This window comes from Aulonocara stuartgranti, assembly GCF_965226115.1.
Source record: "Aulonocara stuartgranti genome assembly, chromosome: 9".
NCBI classification, from domain to species: Eukaryota; Metazoa; Chordata; class Actinopteri; order Cichliformes; family Cichlidae; genus Aulonocara; species Aulonocara stuartgranti.
The window spans coordinates 30,632,760-30,653,723 of record NC_138960.1 but is presented as its reverse complement, the minus strand read 5'-3'; the positions used below and the strand labels follow the sequence as shown (position 1 = coordinate 30,653,723).

General features: G+C 41.5%; 1 long non-coding RNA gene across 3 annotated transcripts in view; it reads left to right on the top strand.

Moving 5' to 3' along the window:
• LOC309714828 overlaps window positions 1-20,964 on the top strand; it is a 93,138-nt gene that overhangs the window by 6,751 nt on the left and 65,423 nt on the right. For 2 of the 3 annotated variants that reach the window (XR_014279041.1, XR_014279042.1), the window contains exon 3: window positions 3,359-3,462. This is a non-coding gene — a long non-coding RNA (uncharacterized lncRNA). Of the gene's footprint in view, window positions 1-3,358; window positions 3,463-4,399; window positions 4,435-20,964 lie in introns of those variants that run through there. The other variant, XR_014279043.1, reaches the window with a different exon arrangement.

Below are 20,964 nucleotides of genomic sequence, written 5' to 3'. Positions count from 1 at the left end.
AGTCCACAAGGTGATTTGTCTTCCAGCCCCATTACTCCATTGTACATCTTGATAGCCAGGGATCGCTCCTAGCTATGTTTAAGCATTAAATAGTGTATTATTATTTCACATAAATCAAGCTGAGTTGTGAGGGGGGTATTCATAAATTTTGCATTTCTCACAGACAGTATTTTAAAGCCCCTCTCTCTCTCTGTCTCTGTCGCGCTCTCTCCCCTTCTCCTCCCTGCCGCTCTGAATTTGGGAGACTAAAGCAATTCGGCTCCCTGCACTTGATAGTACATTAAAGATGGGCATATCAGCGAGGTATATTCAAAACAACATGTAATGCAGTTTAGATTAAGTTTGAGTTGCTTTACCACATTCATCATAGCACCGTTTCCATAATGAGCGCCCTTGCTTTTTTTGTCAGCGATGCAGCCCGACACATGCACCGATGCCATCAGAGAACACTGTATTGTTATTGTCATGAATAATGGGGGAAAACAGTAATAAAGCCCATTTATCATAATATTTTCCCGGTTAACCATGGCTACTGAATCTCTTATCTGTGCTCAGTGACGAAAGGACGAAACTCAATTTAAATGTGAGCGTTTGCCGTCACTCTTTTCTCGCCAGGACGAGTTGCAGCCCCCCCGAACACCCCCTTCCCACCGGCCTTTGGATATTAGACTGTTTGCGCAAGACGTCTACTGAGGAAATGACTTCACTCAGGAAGCTGGATGTCAGCTTTGCACACGAACAGGAGAACTGCCAACGTTACAGTCAGGCCGACAACACGTTCTTTTCTCAGCTCGCGCTCCGGTTGAGTGTAAAGCCTACAAAAAGTGACAAAGGAGGAAATTGGACTCGCGGTTGTTTTGGTTACTCCAAGGACACCTTACACATTCGTTTCTATCTCCAGTCTCTGGCCTGGTTTTCTGATTGGTCCTGACATACCAGTCACAGACCGGTGTGAGGTGAAACTCAGGGATTTGTGTGTGTGTTAGCATTACGAGCTCTGCCAAGTCCCCCTAAAGATTACGCCATTAAAAGGTGGAAGATTACACAGTCGTGAATATTTACATCACTGTAAAATAGCTGTGATGCTTGATTATAATATTTATGCTTACAAAATTGTGATTACGTTGGCAGAAACAATGTCTGCATTCTTTTTACTTGCTCTGATGTCTGTGCTCATGCAAAAAAGATGCAGAAGACTTTATAAATTTATCTAAGAGAAAAAAACTACATAAGCCACCCCGCAAAACAAGATATGATGGCTGTCATGTTGTAAAATGGATCAAATTACCTGAATTATGCAGTATTAGTGAAACTTCATGAGTCACTGGAAATCATACTCCTTGCATATTGGTTAGCTTAAATTGTTCAAATAATGCAAAAGTCTCATAAGTTTGACTTTTGTGATTCCATGCTCTCATTGCAACACTACACCACAATTAAAGCTAATTTTCCCTTTTAAAACATGCTTATCATTTTCTGTACCTAATAATTATATGACCCACTGGGCCCCCGGCGGGGCTTCACTGCTGCAACAAAGTCAGTAGAAAAAAAAAGAAGAAAAATCTTGTAAAAGTCAATGCAAATTGGAAACTGACTGGATGCCAGGACAGTAAGTTGAGGATTGGGTTGGGGGAGGAGGAGGAGGAGGGGGGCGAGGAGGGGAAAAAATGTCTTTGAACTAGTTTTTGCTTGCAGAAAATATCGCTCCTGGGTTGATATTCTTTCTGAAGTGTTTCATGGCAGCGAGAATTAAGAAATAAAGCAGAGAGCCAAATGATTCAGTGAAAAGATGGCACACACCCACAGGTATTCTGTTCACATGACATCACCATGCGTAAAATTGACAACTTCAAGTTTTTTATTATTGTGATTTAAAAAAAAAAAAAACTTGGTTAGTTTATAAGAACCTCTTCCAAGACAGCAAAGTTGCTCAATTCTTTGTCGGGTTTTTGTCAGTCCGGCAGTTTTCATTAAACACAACTTTACAAAAAGACCTATCAGGGCTTTTGTTCTTAATCGCATCACAGCCGCATGAAGGTACATGTGAACGAGAACTCTTTTTTTTCCTTCCTCCACCTTCCTTCATTCCTTGGAAGAACGTTTGCTCTGACCTTGACATGTGCAGGCTGGCTGGATGTTTTCCTCTCTTCTCAACTCGGCTCACGAACTGGAAACTTTGCTCCTGTCATCTCTCTTTCTTATGATCGCTCTGCTTTCTTTAGCTTACGCACACAGGGAACAGACTGGCGACGGTACCTGGGAGGATAAATGCTCAGTTAAATTGAATAAACACGATCCAGACATGCGCCATTCCGGCCTGTCTGTTGCGGACGATTCGCAGAGATCCCCCGATTCCATCAGTGAAGAAGGTGCAAAGATTAGATGTCAGCCGAGAGAGGCCACTGTCAGATAAAAGAGGATCCACGGCTCTCGCGATAAACGTCATTTTAATCCAACATCAGATAATCAGTGATTTTACTGAAATGGTTTCATAGCTTCCTTTGTTATCTTTTGATGATAGATAGCAGTATAGAGTGCATACGTTCACGCTAGTATTTCCTCTAATTTTTTTTGCACACACCCCTGCTGTTTGCTCGGTTCCTCTCAGTTTAGCAACGTCTTTATCTTAAGGTTGAAGTGAAAATATACTCGTATTTTTCCATCTGTGTAATAGTTTGTAAGTGTTCGATCAGTGTCTAATGCAGGAAGCGCCCCACCCTCGTAGTCACCATATATGTTTATGCTCCAGATGCTCTCTTGTCCTCTCGTGTTAAAACAAAATCGCCTGTCTATCATCTCACCATAGGTGCACTGGGTGGGGCAGGATTCCAGTCTTTTGAAGCGAACTTGTCATGAGAAATCTGCATCGCCGGGACAGAGTGCAGTCACAGGCACAAGATTAATTGTTTGCGGTGCACCACTTCAAACGTTTTTTTCCAGACGCTCCATTATAATAAACTTTTGCACAGCTCATCATCACCTGTGTGCACACCTGCGGACGGGCACGCTCAGTGAAAATGTCAGTTGTTGTGAAAATACACGCACGTGTTCACGTGCAGGAAGGCGAACATGCACACAAGGGTTCATAGTCATGGAATATATACGTGCGTGTATATGTTTACTTAAAATGTGTAGATCCATAAAATAACTGCATAAATGTATATTGACAACTGACACTCCTCTACACACACACACACACACACACACACACACACACACACACACACACACACACACACACAACACAACATTAAGCGGTTTTCTCTTCTCTGTTATCTCCAGCTTCCTTTTTGCCCTTTGGTTAAACATTCTCTTGGCATGCATGATCTCATTTAACTTTGATTTCCTCTTTTTCCAGGACGGCATCCTCGATGGTTCCAATTTCCAGCCCATTCCCCAATTTTCAACCCCAATGACAGACAACACACGCTCGAATGGGTGCTTTGCTAAAGAAGGGAATTGGTAAGTGATGATTTTAAATGCTGTTTAAGATAAAAAGAGGAGTTTTCAACAGATAAGAGTGTGCCTGGGTAGAGAGCAGGAAGCTCGGAGATACCAGTTAGAATGTACTCTTACAGTAGCCACATACCACATGTGTGATTTATGGTGCTGGGCTTCAGATAGCGCTGCAGTAGAAAACTATTTTTTTCTTTTTTGTTGTTTTCAATAAACTATTACTTTACATTAGATATGAAATATTTCTATAACAGTGTTGGAAAAAAAAGCTTTCATGTTTTTTGAAGTTGTGCTAAAACTCTGAACCTAAAGGGAATATGTAGATAATTAATTTTATTCTTAAAAAAAAATCCTAAATTTAAAATGCAAAACCCTCCAATCAGTGTAATTTGAAGGTGAACTGCTGAACTGAACTGACCTGACTGGTTCTCAGTGGTGTAACAATAATTATACATATTGCATTCTGGGCTGAAAATAAATACAAATTATTACACCTTTTCCTGAGTTGAATTTAGGCTTTGGATGCATAATTTTAGTTTTATAAATTAAAACATAATTATAGCAAATTTTATGTTTTCTTTAAACAATAAAGTTCTTCTGATTATTTTATTACTATCGCAAAATAACTTGGAAGCCTTTCCCTTGAGAAAATCTGTAAAATTAAAAATAAGACAAAGGATGGATCCCAAAACAATGACAATATTTATTTAATTTGTTCCTCTTCAGTGTGGACAATTTGTCCAGCATGAAGTGCTTTTTTTGTTTTTTCCTCTTGGTTGAAAAGAGCAGCTCATTGTAGAGCTTTAAGTGGTTTGTGTAATCCCCTATAACCTATACCATGAAGCCACAGGATTGTGAAAATCTGTTTTCAGCACATTTTGAGTAGGAGCGAACCTGGGAATTCTCTCTCTCTCCCTCTCTCCCCAACTCTGTCATGAAACAGAGCACCCCATTTCCATATCAATCGGATTAGTTCCAAGACCAGGCAAGTAGGAGTAATGTAAGTAACCGTACAAATTTAAATATAGGACATCAAAAACATTGTTAGGCATTCATTTATTTTTGAGGCAGCCCTGGCTCTCTGTTTCCCTCTGTGAAGATGAGATGAAAATGTATCTCCTTAAATTTATTTTCATTTTATTTTGAAAGGCGCTCAGCACCATAGTATTTTTTTTTTTTTTTTGCCATTTCATGTGCACCATGGCACCCCGCAGTTTTTCTGTGCTTAACCTCTTTTGTGAAATGAATATGTCATATCGAGCAATCCACTTGTTCAGAATGCAACGCCGAGGCGATTTCAGGTGGGCAGCGTTCACGTTCACACGGGAACGGACGCTAACAGTCGTGGACCGTGGACTCCTGTGGTATTTCAAGTCACGGTTAAACATTTAATTGATAATGGAGTTACACAAGTACATTTTCACATTTATTTTTTTTTCATACTGTAGATAAAATAAAATATGTTGAACTTTGCGAGTGTTTTTATTACTGGGATTACAGGTTGGTTGGTTTCAATAATATTGCAACAGCAGTGAAAAAGTGAAAAATCAAACATGATCTGATGAGAGACAATAATGTCATAAATCGTAAATGCTGCACTTTTAATTCTGGTGTTTTTTTAATTTTCAGACTTTAAAGCAAAGAATTCCGTTAAACTTGTTGAAGAGTTTCTACAAACGACACTGTTAGCTGTGTGTGTGTATTATTCCAGATTACAAATTATCACCTTTTTAACTGCACATAAAACAAAATCTCTGAGTCAGAACCAATAAAAGGAGAACATTTGTTTGGAGCACTTGCTCTGAGTGGGAGGAATTGGGAGGTCATCGTGTGTGAGAGAGTATCGGAGAGATTATTCAGCAGTCCGTGCTGCTGACTGATCAGACGGCCCAGAAACTCCCTGTCCGGATGTGGAGATAGATAGATGGATGCCTGCCTGTGCTTCCTCAGCCCTTTATAACTTAGCCCGTCTCTCTCTGTAATTGAAAAACTAGCTAGGCTGTTTTGTCTTGGGATTTGTCCCTTTATAATGCAGCTTCAAAACAGGAAAACCAATAGTGGGAATAGACCCCCAAATGTAATTAATTTTGTTGGGGGCTGTGGGGGGGCTGTGGGTGGGGTGGTGGTGGGGGTATTATTGCAGGAGGAAGAATTCTAATCAGTTGCAGATTCCTTCCTGTTTGGTTAGCGTGACCGTGGCCAATTACCAGTGAACTCTGTGTTACAGTTTCACTTCCTGTGCTACCCAAAGAATGGGCTGAGGACGCTGATGCAGAACCGTGGAGGACAGAGCGAGGGAGTGCAAGAGAGAGAAGAGATAGCAGGGAAAAGACAAAACAAAACACATGAAGCCGAGACAGCAGGAAAATAAACAGAAGAGAGGAGGGGGAAGTGAAAGAAAAGGAATGGGGTGGAGGGGAAATCTCCGGCCAGATCTTAGGTGCACATACGTCCTTTATCCACCTAATATAGGACATGACATGTGGTTTCCAAAGGAAATGAAAGGATTTTGGACCTGATTTCTGGAGCTGTTCTCAGGTAAAGGCTGCAACTGCAGAGCAACAGACTTGAACTCAAGGCACAAATGCAATAACGCATAACTCAATCACTGCAGCGATGTTATCGAAAGACACAATTTGGCTTCGCTGTTTTCCCCTAAATGGAATCAAACCACAAGACTGAACAACTGAATGACAATTGGCTGAGGCCCACCTGAATTTGCATAAAGTGTCCTTATTCTTTTTGTTTTTTAAATTTTTTTAGCATGCAGAAGTAACTCAATAAGCTATGGTACTTCCTGGGAAATTCACCATACCTATTAACCCATATACCGCTTTTGGCCAGGCCAGCTGTTTACACCATATTACAACAACATGCCTGAAATGTCAGTCATTGCAGGACTTGAGCCTTTTTTCTTGTTTTTATTGCGTGAATGCTCGCTCGCTTCCACCTCAGCAGGTCGGTAAAAACATGAGATTTTGGTGGGAAGCTAGACTCGGTGCCACAACAGAGCTTTCCAGTGACAATCGCTAACAAGCTCCACTGCCAAATTGGTTCCCTTTGGCTTGATTCCACTCCTTAATTCTCTCCTCCCTTACCCCCGATTGCTCCTCCAGAGGGGTCTAGGCTCATAGTTTCCCATCTGTAATAGTTTTTGTGGCATGTTACTCTCCTATAATTCGCTTTTGATGGCACAGTTTAGTTGTAGTTAGAGGAGCCGTGCACTCTGGAGACAGCATTGGCAGTGGGAAATTAATTGATAAATCCTGTTGTGATCTGATCGGCAGTGCCACCGTAATGCACGTCCTCTATTCATCTTCTTATAAGTTGAAATGGTGGAAAATTTTTAAGGCAGGCACATTTAATTGCTTAAATATAGCATCAGTTGCAGATTGCTACCAAGTTTATTTGTAAGGTATACAATATATCTTACAGATTAGACAGAGGTAATTGCCATTTCAACAGTGTCAGTGATGACACTGCAGATAAATTCAAATAAAAAACAAACATGCCGGGAGTGATAAGAACAAATTTCTTTTCTGGTAAAATTCGAGATATCTGTTTTATATTACACCACAGATGACATGACATTTATTACCATTTCCAGCACAGTTGAAAACATCTCAAGGGGCCCGGTACTGTAGCGGTTACAAGTGGAATAAACTGCTTAGAAGATGTTCAAGGGATGATGCACATAACTGGCAATATGAATGTGAATTCCCTGAGAAGCTTATTTTTGCACACACATACACACACGCACAGAGTGAACAACATGAGAAATGGGCGAAGAGCCATAGTATTCAGTGCAAACTGGAGGGCCCAAGTCGCTAAACTAATCCTAGTACCATAGGATCCCACTTTCAGCCCTGTCTTTTGCTGCAGCTGCCTGGGATCATTTCACAAACACGAGGTATTCCTGGAAGAATTGATTCTGTTAGATAGTACATTGATCACACACATCGCCTGCGGACAGAAGATGGCTTTACAAGCAATAATACGGGAGACAATTATATTATTTTAGTGAAATAAGACAGAGTACAAGCAGCGAGTGCCAATAGCCCAGGCAGGGGGAGGGAGGCACAGGCGGGCCCCCTCTGCGGCTGCCTCGGTGTGTTTGTGCTCCATCCTCAAGTGGCACGGTAATCCACTAAACTTTCCTCCACCCGCTTCCCTCAATGCAATCAGGATGCGAAGGCTCACCAGTGATTGCGTTCATTTGTAAAAGCATCCAAGCCAAAATTGAACCCCAAGGCTGATAAACTATAAAGATGCTGATCAGATCGCAGCTAAGGAGTCCACACTTGAGGGCACGAGGTGTCAGGGCTGGAGCCAAAAGAGCAATGACTCTGTATACCTCACTCAGAGCGAAGCGACTGCCCCGGAATACAAACAAGAGGGGAGAAAACACATAAAGACGACAACAAACTGCGATAGGATTTTTCATCCTGCAGCATCTCCCAGAAGAGGAGGATTTTTAGATGTTTTTTTTCACCCCCTTCCCTTCTTCTGTTTTATGGACTCAGTTGGTAAATGCATTTATTGCTCAGGCTTAAGCAAATGTATTTTATTGATGAATTCTGTGCGAATTTCATAATGCATCTCATGAAAAGCAGAAGCCCAACAGAGATCTTGCAAAGGGAGCTCATATGTTTTCAGCCCTGCAATAGTAAGTTGGAATGAGAGCAATATATAACTATTCAAGTCCGGCCTATTTTGTCTTCCGCCGCTTTGCCCTGTTGTCACCGCACGCACTTGAAGAGTTACTAAAACTTTTTGTCTGTTAGTTATTTCTCACAGCTATTGCCCTGTGTCTTTACTTTAAACACACATCTTCCCCCGCCAAAGCACAAAGACTGAGGACAGACAGGGGAGAGGAAAAAAAACAAAAAAGAAAGAAAGGCAGGATTTGAGGATCTCCATCCTCGTGGCCCCAGTGCGTTAAATGTCAAAGAGCAGTCAGCGGGAGAGACTGATTCCAGGAGGCGATGTGAATGGGACGATTGAAGACCTGCCTTGATTGACAGCTCCTCCTCTCTCGCTCTGCCCCGAGGGTGATTGACAATGTGGTTCATCTCACATTTTGTGACTGAGGTAATCCAGTAAATTCCTACCAGACGCAGCACAACTCAGCAGAGACCTGCCGCTCCTTTCCCAGGTGGAGCTTTCATTTTATCTTTCGCCCTCTCCCCAAAATAAATATGTTTTTCCATCTGTGGCACTCCAAACAAATTGGGGAGGGGTATGGTTGGGGGGGACTATAATTAAGTGTAAGTACATAATTAAGCGAGTTTAGAAAAGTGCTAGTTTTCTATGAATTAAAATGTAGACTAATTACATGTGGGAATTAGCCTGCTGTTGTGCTAGTGATTAATATTGTCATAGGTTACTGTCTCAATATGCTGCCAGTTAGAAATGGGATCACCTCACTGGAACGATTGATCTCTTGCCAAGTTCAATAATTAATTGACTCAACAATCACTGACATGCAACTATCTCACACGTCGTCTCCTATGCCCACAAGGTGCGTCGCTCGTCCTCTTGACCTTGCACCTGTATTTTGACGCACGCCTGTTCCCAGAAAGTCGCTTCCGCCGCACTGCAGCTGGCTTTTCAAAGACGAAAGGAGACACGAGTGCAACATAAATAAAGAAGAACAATGAACTTAGAAGACCTTCGACCTTGTTTTTGGGTGTGTGTGTGCACCGTTGCCGGTAGAGCCCGAGAGTTGTTGCAGTTTCGTTTTTTCTTTTTTTGGGGGCCTTCTTGACAGCCGCGACCCACATTAGTGCAGCAGCTCCGTAAGGAGAGAAATGGGGGAAATACAGTATTTGATGGTTTCATTAATCATCATTCCTAAATTATCACTAAAGTGAGGGTGTGCGTTTAAGAATGATTAATTGCAGAGTGAGGCTAATCAAGCAGTGAATTACCTGCCTGCTCTTTTTGCAGGAGGTTGGTGTTAACCTCAAATGCAAAGCAAAACGGTGTCACAGAAAATCAGTCAGAGATACTAATCGGTGAAGGCCCTTTGTTTAAAAAAACAAAGAGACACACATTGTGACGTCATGTAAAAACGACTCTCCAGAACATACCGGAAGAATGCTCCTCCTACTGTTCTGAAAACCATACGCTAATACTGAAAGATAAGGCTTTTAAAATTTAACCCCCGGTTCTATGAATCCAAAACTGTGTTGATCTGTGAAATCTTTGTAAATGACGAGGCTGAGAAAATGTTCTGGGCTGCTGCAGTGCTAATGTCTTAAAAGTTTCTATCTTTAATTACTAAGGACAGCATTAACATCAATAATTCTCTGTCTTGGTACAGGTGGCTCCTGTGATCTGCCCGAGCAGAGCCCAGACAATACCCCAGTGTGTACAGATCAGGTGTTTAACTTATAAGCATGATGAAAGCCTCGGCAACCAGTTGCGACAATGGCAAAGTGAGATAATAGCCCGCCAAGATGAGCCGCGGATGACTTGTACAAGCATCAAACTTTCACGGTGCATTGCACACTCTGAATGGTATGCTTTTGAAGTCAGAGACTCTCAGGGGTGTGGCAGACGTTGTCTGGTCCACCTCACCGTGTTGGGTTATTAGGCCACTGCTTTGGCTCACACTAAGGCGCTTTCTGATAAGGTTTAGTATTCGTGACATTCAAACGCGTGCGATGTGACCAGATCCTTGAGAAAGGAATAAGTATTGCATTAAAATATACCCCATAATTTGACTCATGCTTCAGAGCCAGCGCTCATTTGGAGGCAAATATTTTGTTCACATACACAAATGAGCCCTCCTAATTGCACGATTTTATGCACAATTCAAATTCAAATCATTCCTTCTTGACACAGCCAATACATCTGTCACGCGGCTCCTCATTTTTTTGTTGAATAATTAAAAAAAGAAATAGAGAAACATACTAATGAGGGAACCTTACTTGAGGGCTTTGACGCTCCACTGACTATCATATTAATGTATTCCTGTGTGAATTAAACGCATCATCAAACACCTAAGTTCCCTCCATATTTTCCTCTGAAGACAAGGGCTGGACACCGGTGTCTACCTTGCCCTCTGCAAAAATGAAGGGCATTCTTCATTAATACATCTCTTGTGATTACTTGTTAATAGCCATGTACTAAAAAGGCCTCCTGCTCAAATTGACAAAAACGCCGGGAATTTAGCTTTTTATGACAATGACATTGTTTCGGTCAATGATTAAGTCATTAAGATATGTTAAAGTCAATTTAAAGTGATATGTAGATTTAATATACCTTGCTGCCTTTGTCTTTCCCGGCTCTCTATAAATGTTGTATGCATCCAGAAACCTCCTCTGCTGTTAAGAAAAAATAGATATCTTGAACTGTGACAGCTGCAGACATGTTTCAGGCATGACAAAAGACCTTTGTGAAATGAATTTCCTTACAAAGATCACAGGAGTTGTTTAATAATGTGCCGCAAACACAGTTTTTCCCATCCTATAGTTTAACTTATTAGATTGCTTAAAACAGACAAGCTATCCAATCCTGTGCCAATCCAAATATTTTTTCCAGAAAGCTTTCTAGGCGGTCTTCTGATGTGGCTCTGTGTAAGAAACCAGGCACGCCAGATCAGTGTGGAACCGTTGGTTTAAGACATTTTTATTTCCATTTCCTTAGGTCTCGGCACCAAAACAGCTTTCTTAATGGTTTGGCTTAAATTGCACCTTTCTACATGTTAACCACGCTTCCCCTCTTCTCACCAGGATGATGAGTCATAATCCATCCACCCCTCCATTCTCTTTCACAGGGACATACACTGAACAAAAATATAAACGCAACACTTTTGTTTTTGCTCCCATTCCCCATGGGATGGACGTAGAGACCTAAAATTCATTCCAGATACACAATATAACCATCCCTCCCAAACAGTGGTCACAAATCAGTCCAAATGTGTGGTAGTGGGCACATCTGCTATATTGAGATAATCCATCCCACCTCACAGGTGTGCCACATCAGGATGCTGATCTGACATCATGAGTAGTGCACAGGTGTACCTCAGACTGCCCACAACAAAAGGCCACCCTGGAATGTGCAGTTTTTTGCGCTATTGGGGGTCTGGGGACCCAGAACCGGTCAGTATCTGGTGTGACCACCATTTGCCTCATGCAGTGCAACACATCGTCGCATGGAGTCTATCAGATTGTCAATTGTGGCCTGTGGAATGTTGGTCCACTCCACTTCAATGGCTGTGCGAGGTTGTTGGATATTCGTGGGAACTGGTACACGCTGTCGTATACGCCGGTCAAGCACATCCCGAACATGCTCAATGGGTGACATGTCCGGTGAGTATGCTGGCCATGCAAGAACTGGGACATTCTCAGCTGCCACCTGCCCTGAACAATGTGAACCATGATTCATCCGTGAAGCGCACACCTCTCCAACGTGCCAGACGCCATCGAATGTGAGCATTTGCCCACACAAGTCTGTTACGGCGACGAGCTGGAGTCAGGTCAAGACCCCGATGAGGACGACGGGCATGCAGTTGAGCGTCCCTGAGACGGTTTCTGACAGTTTGTGCAGAAATTGTTTGGTTGTGCAAACCAATTGTTCCAGCAGCTGTCTGGGTGGCTGGTCTCAGACGATCTTGGAGGTGAACCTGCTGGATGTGGAGGTCCTGGGCTGGTGTGGTTACACGAGGTCTGCGGTTGTGAGGCCGGTTGGATGTGCTGCCATATTCTCTGAAACGCCTGTGGAGACGGCTTATGGTTGAGAAATGAACATTCAATGCATGGGCGACAGATCTGGTTGACATTCCTGCTGTCAGCATGCCAATTGCACGCTCCCTCATTGCTTGTGGCATCTGTGGCATTTTGCTGTGAGACAAAACTGCACATTCCAGGGTGGCCTTTTGTTGTGGGCAGTCTGAGGTACACCTGTGCACTACTCATGATGTCAGATCAGCATCCTGATGTGGCACACCTGTGAGGTGGGATGGATTATCTCAATATAGCAGATGTGCCCACTACCACACATTTGGACTGATTTGTGACCACTGTTTGGGAGGGATGGTTATATTGTGTATCTGGAATGAATTTTAGGTCTCTACGTCCATCCCATGGGGAATGGGAGCAAAAACAAAAGTGTTGCGTTTATATTTTTGTTCAGTGTATAATCCATTGTCTGAAAATGAGTGACCAAAGGAAAGCAAAACATTCCAACATATTGGAAGAGAATACTTTTACACAAACACACACTACTTCTGTGGAAGCCTGGTGTGTTTTATCACCAGCTGTTACAGCAACAGTATGATTTCTTTGTCTTTTTCCTATCCTTTCTTCAGTATACCTTTGCACACCTCCCTAAATCTCCCTCCTTCCATTTATCCCATCATCCCTGCCTACTCACCGCAGACTTACAGTTAGCAGAAATCCTTCCTCTCGGTTTCTGACAGCTTAAACTGGCTCATTAAGGCAAATTGGGGAATAGCAGAGTAAACTGAGCTTGCACTTATTTTAATGGCCGCTTTGTAACAGAGCAAACATGCCAGCTCATGCTCCATGTAATGGCTTGTCCATACTGAAGACATATATTAGAATTAATTATCATAATAGACCATTTGTGCTTAACTACTAAATGGGTCAGTTCTTGTGGATTGTACCGCAAGACTTTAGAGAGATAAGTTAAGCTGTGGGAAAAAAAGGTGGAAAAACAAGTGGAAAAAAATCAGATTCTAATAATTACACTGGCTCCAAAACAAAGGCACAAAAAGTACAAAGCACACAGTTAAGGTGTTGGTTTGAATATTTTGAATAGAATTGCCCATAGCCGTTTGAGAGCAAAGCAGGCAATGTGTGATTGATCACGTCCCACGGGGGCGACAGCCAGCATGCCATTTATACACAACAAACGGCATTGGCTACACTAAACTAAGCTCACACAACCTATGCAGATAGCACAGTCTTTCATTTTAACATGTGCATGCTAAACCTGGCTGATAAACGATTTGCCTAGCAGCACTTCCGTCCATATTTTATCACGGCAGACAATGCTCGGTGGCGTTGCCAGACTTAGTGTATATCCAGTATTTAGGCAAAAAAGCTTCTCCTCAACCTCTCAACAGCTTGGCACCCATAATTAACTTCCACGGGACTGATGGGAGCTTAGTCAGAGGCAACAGGAAGAGAATAAAATCTAACACAACAGGTAAGAATAGAAGAAAACAAGAGAAAGAGTCTGTCAAGTCTGGGTCAGTGATGGTTCAGAGCTTCTTTTTCCTCACTGTACAGATAACCTCCATCATCCAGCAAGTTCCTGTTAAGGGTAGAAATGGCTGAAAGGATTAATGAGTGTTTATACTTGAAGCTCTGTAGCTGCTAAACGCATTAAAAACCTTTAAGCTGTTGCATGCCGAGAACATTTTAAGCTAGTATTCTCAAATTTGCCAATAAGTATGAGCAGGGTGGAGTGTTAACTTTCCTATCCAGAGGCAAGAGCCTGGCAAATCTGGAGTTCCAGTATTTTAAAGTACTTTTTTTATTTAATGAAACAAATTTCTTATATTAAAATTTGAAATAACAGAAAATAGAAACACACCGTTTCTTGAACCAGTGCGTTCATACACTAAAAACTATAAACTCCACAAACCACAAACATGCATCTACATACATCTGATTTTTCAGCTTTGGCTTTTTCTCAATGGAGTGTCAACCAGACAGATTACAGGATAGATCCTGCATGTGCTTTTTGTTAAAGGGGTTCATTAATAGCTGGATATGACCTCTGACCATCCCTTTAAATCATTAGCCGGTCAACTGGCGGTTTCTGTTTACCGTGCTCATTGGAGAGCGGCGTGTTAGTCGAGATGGTTAGGTGCGGGTATTTTGATGTTGATGTTCATCAGCTCATATCTGCTTAAATGAGAAAATATTACACTGGATAAATAATAAAATTTGGTCCAGTATGTCTCATTACTGATATCTCATTACTGTATCACATAGAAATAATAAAACAAGCATCTTTGAATATTAATGTATTTATTGTAGTTAGACTGTGTGGCTGTCAGATTGATTGGGGAAGCTTTATGTTTTTAAAAAAATATAGCAAAAAATTGAAAGCATTTGGATTAAGAAATAAGAGTTACAAATGTAAGCGCGTTCATCACATGTGTGTCCATTTGTCTCTATGTGTGTGTATAAATGAGATAGGAGGGTAGCTCCCATTCAGTAACCTATCACTCGAATCTAGCTGTGGGGCACAAAGTCCATTTGTCACGTCCCACTTTTGTTATCGCGCTGCTCTTCAGAGAAAACAAACAACAAAAGTGCACAAAAGACCTCCACAGAAAAACGCTGCCTCATCCAATGAGAGGTTTGCATTAGATACGAAGGGGAGTGCAGGAGAAGTGAAGCTCTGCACAGAAGGCAGGGGAGGAGGGAGATGTGTGATTAAATGCGTGTGTGTGTTTGACCGCCACTCTGAGCGGATGCACGGCATGTGTTTGTGAGCTTTCATAATGTGTGTATGTGTACGTTCGGCACTGTGTGGAGGTGTGCAAGGGATGTCTGTTAGGAGGGTACCCGGAGCCTTGCCATAGCGCCTGGTGCCTAAATCATGTGTACAAGCTGTTTCCAATAAACTGTTAAATTTGATAAAGAGGTCTGGTATTATATTACAAAGCCCACGGGGCACTCGGACCTCTGCTATCATGAATACATTTTGCCTGATAATAATGCTGTGACTTCAGTTGCTGCCACAGGAAAAACTGCTGCCCTCCTGGAAAATCAAGTTGCGAGGCAGGGTGACACCTGTATAAATGGACAGGTGATGAGATTATAATATATTTATGCTTTCTCGGTTAGTGTTAAGGGACTTCTACAAGTGAGCTTGAGTAACACAAGTGACTAGAGGGGGTGACTGGGTGTGCCACAGGGGTAAATCCTCTCACCTCACAGATCAGGACTTTTATTCATGAGGGGAAAACTGCAGAGATATACAGTGGCATTTGGTTATAAGTCACTGTGTTTTTTTGAGGCATCCATGATACTAAAGACCATTTGAGTTTAGAGGATTTACAGCTTAGAGGAATCCTTTATTTCCCCGTGAGAGAAAATAATCACAGAATGAAAATTACTGTATTTTAAATAAAAAACCCAGTAGTCAAAATTGCACTAATTTGGGTCATTATGGACATATTTTACTATAATTTATGATATACCTATATTTTCATAGTTGTGTCTACATACTTGTAGGTATTCTTTTATTAATTTCGTACTTTTAGTGTCAGGTTATTCTTCCAATAAAATAAAACTTTGTTTGAAGTTGATCTAATGTTGTTATATTTAGAAACTTAGTGAATAAACTGTTATATGATGTGAGAATGTGATCAAACTTTTTATCAGAGAGAAAGTGTGAGTTTTGGACACTTGAGCCTAACATTAGCTAGCATAACATTAGCTAGCATAACATTAGCTAGCATGTCTAATCTGCTGCTACTTGTGACAATATTGGGAATAAATAAGCATGGTTTTGAGTGTTGTCTCTTTCCTTTGTGTTTTTACTTTTTTAGTGAAGGGGACCCCTCCAACGATAATAAAACCTAGGCATGGTCCTTCATATTTTGAGTCTGAAGGTGCAGGCACGAATTAATATTTGCCTCCACGATACACGAGTGCCTTCAAGTTTTCTTTCCCTCTGGCTTTGGCGGTCTCTAGCCATACATATAAAACGCAGAACATCAGTGTTCATCTTGCTACTATATTCAAGATAGTGGGGCAACATGGTGGCTTCCACAAACTAGCGGCCGCTCTTATGTATTTTTAATTGATTAATTCTAATGTTTATAATAATGCATCAATTTGTAATTTTTATATAATTATATTGCCTTTTTCCATTACAGAAATAAAATAATTGCTGACTATACCTTTAAGTATTTTAGTTTAAACCAGAGAACTGGTTGAAAGTTAAGTGTGTTTTAAATAGCATAAGACTGATTTTGTAAACTAGTCCTGTTTATAGTAAAATAGACAATAAAAGGGGGGTAATGTTTGGTGTGTGGCGACCTGTTGCTAGCTCATTAACATGAAGTGTCCTCACTCAGTTTAGCTTTTTGTTAGTTAAATAAAAGCATGTAACCAAGTAACACTGCTGGTACTAATAAAATAAACATGTTCCTGTGATCTTAGGATTTTAGAATTCCTTACTGTGTTACAGCAGTCTTATTTGGTATTCCCGACTGCACCAGTCTGCCCCATATCTCTGGTCTCCATACAGTATCTAGGTAGCTAAGAAGGTAGGCAGGTGATGAATGTTCAGTAATTGTAAGAGTTCAGTGGTAAAAAGATTCAAATCCATGACAGTGAGAAATGGAAGAGAGCCCCCGGGGGAAATTTCAGGCTGTGAGGAAGTGCATCCAACCTGTCTAAATAACAGATCACACCTCAACTTGGTCACTTGCTCAGAACGTAGGCTCTGATATTAGAAATGTGCCTTTATTGCAAATGAGGGCTGCTGTGCAACTCAGTGTAGCACCTTGTTTTTCTTATTAAAAAACAAGTATTAAAGGTGTTACATGCATACTTTTGACATATTGACATTAAGCAAATAAAATGTTAACAGTTAAAAAAAAAAAAAAAGAAGGTCAGAAGCACAGGGATACGTCTCATCACTATTCTCCAGTTTTCCCACTGCGGCTTTGAGAGGTTTGAGATTTGCTCAGTGTGCAGCATTTGCATAATGATATGACAAATGAATTGTGGAATAGGTGTCGTGTGTTTTGGTGGGTGCATTTGTGATTCTGCATGCACACAGCAACGAGAGCTTGTGTAACGTGCGCATAAATCCGCAACCTTGTTACATGTGTGCAGTTGTCTGTCTGCGCTTGTGCATGATCAAGGGTCTACTTACAGGGTTTGAATGCTCCACGGATTACTGTTCTCTGTTTCGGCTGCACAAGCCAAACTAAATAAACACAATAAACTAACCACATGTGTTTAAGTTCAACCGGTAATATTAATAATCTGCACCATACTTAAGACAGTTTTAAACAACATCCCTCTAGGTTCAAGAGAAACGCTCCACTCATTACCAGTGGATGTCAGATTTGGCCAGCCTGCCTCTGAATCTGACTTTTATGACTCACCGTTAAAGTCCAAATGAAATGCAACAAAGGAAGAATTTTGTTTGGCAGGAGCTGAAATTAATAACTGAGGTTCTTTTTTATGAGTGATTATGACTGAGCTGTGATTATTTCCAGCGTTGTAATCAAGGATTTTGTAAAGATCAGAGGAAATATTTATGTGTGCATTTGTTCCTGTGCTCATCACTGCAGAATGCATTCTTTTGCATATGTGCATGTACACAAAACAGTTTTTCTCTGCAGGGCTCATGATGCAGCCGTCCATGTTTCAGCCACCGCACCACTTAACCAACCAAACCTCTGTGCTGAAGCTAAGCATGCCTTATCCCATCCAGTATGAGATGCGATATAGCAGATTTGAAGCTAAACAATTGGGCAGTTGTTTTTTGATAACATTGCCCGAACACATTAACCGTAATGATAGCAGTAGCGACACTATCTTAATTTAGCACAAATGGACAAAGGAACAAAAGCCTTGTGTTATCAACAAGTGGCTGTCACTAACTTTTACAGCATTCCCATGTCTTATTTAATGAGTTTTCACTGATGTTGTACGATACTGTAGATATTCTGACAATGAAAAATGAAGGCTCATGATAAATACCTTCAGTGGGTATGGTACTTCCAACAAAGTTTTATAACTTCATCATCAAGGATGCCGCCTTGGTTGCAGTTACATTTCATAAATCATCAATGATACATACACAGAACAGTGCCTGCGGGTATTTCCCAAAGCGTAAGGATAAAACTTTTTGCTAATAATATGGAAAGACTTCATCACTTAGTCACAGCAAAACTGCATAAGACATCAAATTGACAGGAGGAAGATGGTTGGCGCTAAAGTGTAATCAATGTTGTCGATCTAGAACGGCACGTGTGGGCAACATCCTCCCCAGAAAGGACGTCGACCTTCCGGCTTAAAGTGGACGGACAGTACAAGGATAAAAACCTACAAACCTCTTGTATGTTGCCTAGAGATATTGTCCATGTACAACAACTTTACAATAAACCAACAGTCCAAGTTTAACTCAGTGGTCACAGTCAAAATATAATAAAGAAAAGACCAGGGGCCGTCTGCTTCACTGGAAGTGGGGCTCGTAAAGAGCTGACCTTAGCAAACAACAACAAATGAGCGCTCTGTTGACTTCCTCTGTAGACATACAAACCGGATAACTGGTCTTAACGGGACAATCACTGGGCCCTCGCATTATTAATGACATTATTACTGCATAGCGACAGAGTGAGGGAGAGAAAGAGGGAGAGGCGGTTTTAAAAAAAGGAGCGTAAAATGAGGAAAGCTAAAAAATGAGGCAGACAGAGGAAGGTTTTAGAACGAAATAAGATGGATTGACATCACCATCTTTGGAGGATTGTGGAAAGGACGCTGTCTCTCTCCTTTTTGGGTGGCTAGACCCTCCCTCACAGTTAATTGGAGTCCTCGGCTCGATCCCACCATCCCATACTCTAGTGGCGCCCCCCAAGGTCCGGGGAATTACCGTGTCTACCTCCCCTCCTCTATATTTAGGCCATTTAAGGTTGCACTGTTTTAAAAGGGAAAGTCAAAAGATGCCATTCTTTATGAATGTCTGTGGATATGAATAAGGTCACAGCTCCTCTCCCTCCATCCCCTTAGGAGTTCACCTTTTCAAATATAACGAATGCCTCAATTAAAATCCCTTTCAAACTCCATGCTTATTTTTCGATAACAATTGTCCGCCGCTTCCCTTTAGTCCCCCACTCTCTCTCCACCCTCTCTTTTTTTCCCTCTTTCTGAGGAGGGGTGATGTAACGGGCAGACGATGGCTACGCGTGCAAAGAAATGAAACAAGGGAGGAAGAAAGAGACAAAGATGAAGCAGAGAAAAGGAAACACAGGGAGAGAGATAGCTTGAAAAAGGGAGAGGTGTGTGCATGTGTGTCTCTCTGTGTGTGTGTGTGTGTGTGTATGTGTGTGTGTGTAGAGTGGGAGAGGGAGCAAGTGCATGACGGAGGGATGAATGTACTGTAGGGCCTAGAATAATGTGAGCCAGTAGATGGCAGGGTAAGAACAGTAATATGGCTAGTTCCACTCTGTCTCTCTGTAGCCAAACAGCAGGTCAGTGGGGAGTCCTAATCACACACACACACACACACACACACACACACACACACACACACACACACACACACACACACACACACACACACACACAAGGCAAGCTTGCTCAAAATGGAAGCAATAGTCAGAAGTACATCTTTTCCAACAAGTGCATTTAAAGACACTTCTGCACATAACCTATCAGCATGGTATTCCTAATGTTTACACACATTTTCTTGCATGAGCACAAAAAGATTCAAGTATGCAAGCAAACCCTGATTCATGTCGGCAAGTACAAGAAAAAGAAGAAAAAGAAGAAGACATTTTTGCAGGATACGTTTGTTTATGTTAGCTTTCCTCGCAAGACTGTCTGAAAATAGTTACCGTAGTTACACGTGTCATGTTTTAAAAAAGACGCTGACGTTTCCTGAGTTGTTTTGTCCTGATAGGTAATTTGGAAAAACTTCCAACATTTTTTTTTGTCTTTTTCTTTGAGCTTTGTTGTCAGAAATGTTTGCATGTGGCGTGCCTTATGCAAGTTAAAACTAATAGTTACAAGACAGTTTGTCGCCATTTGAGGCTCAAAGGGAAATGAAACTAATGCTGAATAATAATGTGTTCTTAGGGCGCCATTAGCATCGCAACAGTGAAATGCATTAAGGCTCTATGGAAGATGGCTGGCTTTAATAAAAGACCACTTAAAGACAGCAAACAACAGCAAACAAGCAAATCTAAAAAACGTGGGCCCGCTCGCTCACTTAAAACCCGTGGACTCTATCTGCATTCGAAGGGTACGGTGGTGGAGATTAACTGCCTGGTGTTGTTTAACTTGGCTTCGTCTTTGGCTGTGTTCGATTAAACTGTAGGGAGGAAAACCAAAGGCAGGCTTTTTCCATTCAGTAATATTGACTAATTAATAATTATGACAGTTCCCCTTCTATAGCTTTTTGGTTACATGCTGATTTGTAGCCATGATCACAACCACCCATTTTTTTTAAATGAAAACATGCACAACAGTTGAGTTTACTGCATCTTAAAAGCCTGCGAATACACGCAGCTAAATTAGACTTGAGCAAATGATGGTTTACTGCGCAGGCTACAACTACAACGCAGAGCATGTAAAACTGGTTCTGTCACAGTCAGAAACTAACAAGCGGGCTTGTTTTTGGAGTTGAGTGTGGTTTCCATCAAGAGCTCCAGCTGTTTCACATGAACGACATCGAGAGGCTCAAAGCTATCTGCGCCTTTGCTAAGAGGCAGAATATATATTTGAGCACTCGCCCTCTCTCTGTCTACGTCCCTTTCTCTTGCCTCTGCTATCT